The following is a 3185-nucleotide window of genomic DNA, read 5'->3' as shown; positions in this document are numbered from 1 at the left end:
CCCAGTNTAAAAGAAGGTCAAAATGTCACTAACAGTTTCCTTAAATTAAGGGCAACTACCCTCTTCGCTAACTCTATGTTGCCAAAGAATAAAATAAACTAAATGATATAAAGAAAATACGGAAAGAAATTGTTGAAACAACTGCCCCCCATCCATTCTCCAAAGCACCTCTCTCAAGAACCACATCCCCAATGATATTTTTGAATTTTAGCAGTATATATTAACATAAAAGAAGGTCAAATGTCACTAATAGTTTCCTTAATTAGGGCAACTACCCTCTTCGCTAACTCTATGTTGCCAAAGAATAAAATAAACTAAACGATATAAAGAAAATACGGAAAGAAATTGTTGAAACAACTGCCACCCATCCATTCTCCAAAGCACCTCTCTCAAGAACCACATCCCCAATACCCCCTCCCCCCCTCCCCGATTTCCTTTTCTTCCTCTCGATTACACACTTATGTACTACTTGGGTTAGCATAAGCTCTCTCTCTCTCTCTCTCTCTGTGTGTGTGTGAGAGAGAGAGAGAGAGCGCATTAGGGGGGAAAGAAAGTATGGCCATGTACGGACTATTCCACCCACAAATCCGACAAGCCCTCATGAGACACAGGTCAAAAACCTAATTCCAGAGTACTACTTTATGATGAACTACAAAGGCCTCGCATGCTTCTTTACTGTGGAAAGAGGCACCAGCGCATACTTGCAAAAGCAAAAAAGTGGAAATCTGCTGATGGTGTGGGTAAGGAAGCCCCATAACCAGCAAATTCCTAAAAAATTCTTGCCATAATGAGTCTACAAAAGCCTCACTGTTATATCTTTACTGAAAAATACAAAGAGGTAACTAGTAACTACACATGCTTGCAAAAGCTAAAAGGTGTTAGTCTGCTTATGCTGGGTAAGGCAGCCCCAAGACCAACCAAAAAAGAGGAAACAAAAGTTCATTGCCAGCTCATCCGATTCCTTGCACACCCTTTCCACAACCAGTACACTGCCTTCCCTTCACAGCAGATTGGGAGTGTCAATTTTTTTCAACCCCCTAGGAAACATATATTTTCCTCAGAAAACCATGTTAAAGACCTGTTGATCACCAAGCCAGCATTCCCTATCAGCATTCCAAAGTAAAGCCGTCCACACTTCCAGGGAATAAAGTAGTCGCAGAAACTAAAAAGATGGACAATAGATGAGAAATAAGGGAAGACAAGTTTTTTATGCATATATGCTTTTATAGACTTTATACAATGCTTAAAACATTCTTCCACTGTAAGAGTATATACGCGATCAGTATTCTAACTGTAGAAGTGTGTGACCGTCTGATGCAAAATCAAGAAGGCCAAGAATCCAAGAAATTCAAGAAGCCAAGAATCCATTCAAGATTAGGATTTCTTTTCCTTAAATATTAGGATTTCTTATTTCTTGTTTCGTAGTAATTTAATTCTTGTTTCGGTAGGATTATATTTATAGTCTAGTCAAACTAGGATTTTTAGTTAATATCCCATCCTTACTAGAATACACCATGTTATCAAAGGAGAAAAGCGCAAAAAAGCTCTAAGGTCCGTTGGGGCTTTAAGCGCAAAGCGTAAATAAAGTGTGGGCTTTAATGAAAAAAGGCGCAACTGGAGAAAAAGTAAAAGTATGTATATGTAGTCCAAGACTAATAATTATACGCATTAATAACAAATATATGGACAAAGAAATTGCAAAAAAATTACGATAAGGTGAAATATCAATTGTTTAATGTCACCTTTTCAGGATTACACTCATTGGCAAGGAAAAGTATGCCTTAGAGCCTTGATGCGACACTAAAGCACCCATACAAAGCGAGGCGAAGCGCTCAACATGCTTTGAGCCTCACTTCAGGGCTTAAGCGCGCCTTTGACAACACTTATACCTTTTCTTATTTTAATTAGAATAGGTTTTTCTTAACCTTTTTCTTATTCTAGTTCAATTAAGATCAGTTTTCCTTAACCTCATCAATTATACTCATTGTAAGGCCTATTTAAAGGGTTCAATATGCTGAAAATAAACATTGGTGATTAGTTTCTTTGAGCATTAGCTTCAAAACGTGATTGACTCTTTTGTTTCCTCTTCTTCACTTATTCAACGCTTCTTGCAATCTTGTGGGATTGAGGAACGTGTGGGTGGGGTTTCTTTTCATCTTACATTCTTCTAACGTGAGTTTGAAGAACGCTTTCGCTATTTTTGTGAAAAAACTTTAGCAGGGTGCTTTTGTTTTTCTCTCTTCTTTGTGCCTGAGAAGTGCAAAACCTTGAAAGTTCATCATCATCTCATCTAAAAGCTTAAGTTATTAGAGAGAGCATACTTTATTTACTTAATTGTCTCTTCACACGCCCCCCTGCAGGCTTCATTCATATTTTCATTGGCCAAGCACGTGGAAATTCATTCTCTATAATGATGGCAGCGAGACTCGAACACAGGACCTATGTCTACTCTGATACCATGTTGAAGTGTGTGACCATCTCATCTAAAAGCTCAAGCTATTAGAGAGAGCATACTTTATTTACTTAATTGTCTCTTCAACACTAACATTCTAACATAAAAACAATAAAAAAAGATATCAACTGAATGGAAAAAAGAATTAATTGAAAGAATACCTAAACTTCTGAAATTAAAAAAATGTAAATTGCACATCCATATGCTTAATATTTGTGAAAGCACTTCCGGGAAAAGTATTTCATAATTGATTTATTCTTGATAATCACTGCAGTTCACATGTTGAACTGTGCAATTGCTACTTTAGAATTTTCGAAGTTCTGTGAAAACACTTCATTGGCTTGTGAAACCTTATGTCTGATCAATCATCAAACAAGTTGGAAACATGAAAGGAGCACATAAAGGAATAGAAAGAGGATCAAAGAAGAATGTTTGAAAATGAAAACTTCATCAATTAGGCAGCAAGCAGAAGTAAAAGTTCACAAACTCTTTCGTAGTTACCAACCTTAATCAGTGCTGGAGTTGGTAAATCTATAGGATCCATTCCGTCGCCCATATATGAGCATATAAGTGAAAAGGAAGCACGATCATAGAATGTGTCCTTCCTCGTGATGAGAAAGGAAGACGTCAAAAAATCCTGGGTAGAAGCAACCAAAATTTCTCCACTCTTCGGAGTGCATAAATTGTTTTGAACCTGCATTACCATCACAAACACTTGAAGGAGAAAACTAAT

The sequence above is a fragment of the Nicotiana attenuata genome, unplaced genomic scaffold (assembly GCF_001879085.1).
Source record: "Nicotiana attenuata strain UT unplaced genomic scaffold, NIATTr2, whole genome shotgun sequence".
NCBI classification, from domain to species: Eukaryota; Viridiplantae; Streptophyta; class Magnoliopsida; order Solanales; family Solanaceae; genus Nicotiana; species Nicotiana attenuata.
This window is presented reverse-complemented; position numbering follows the sequence as displayed.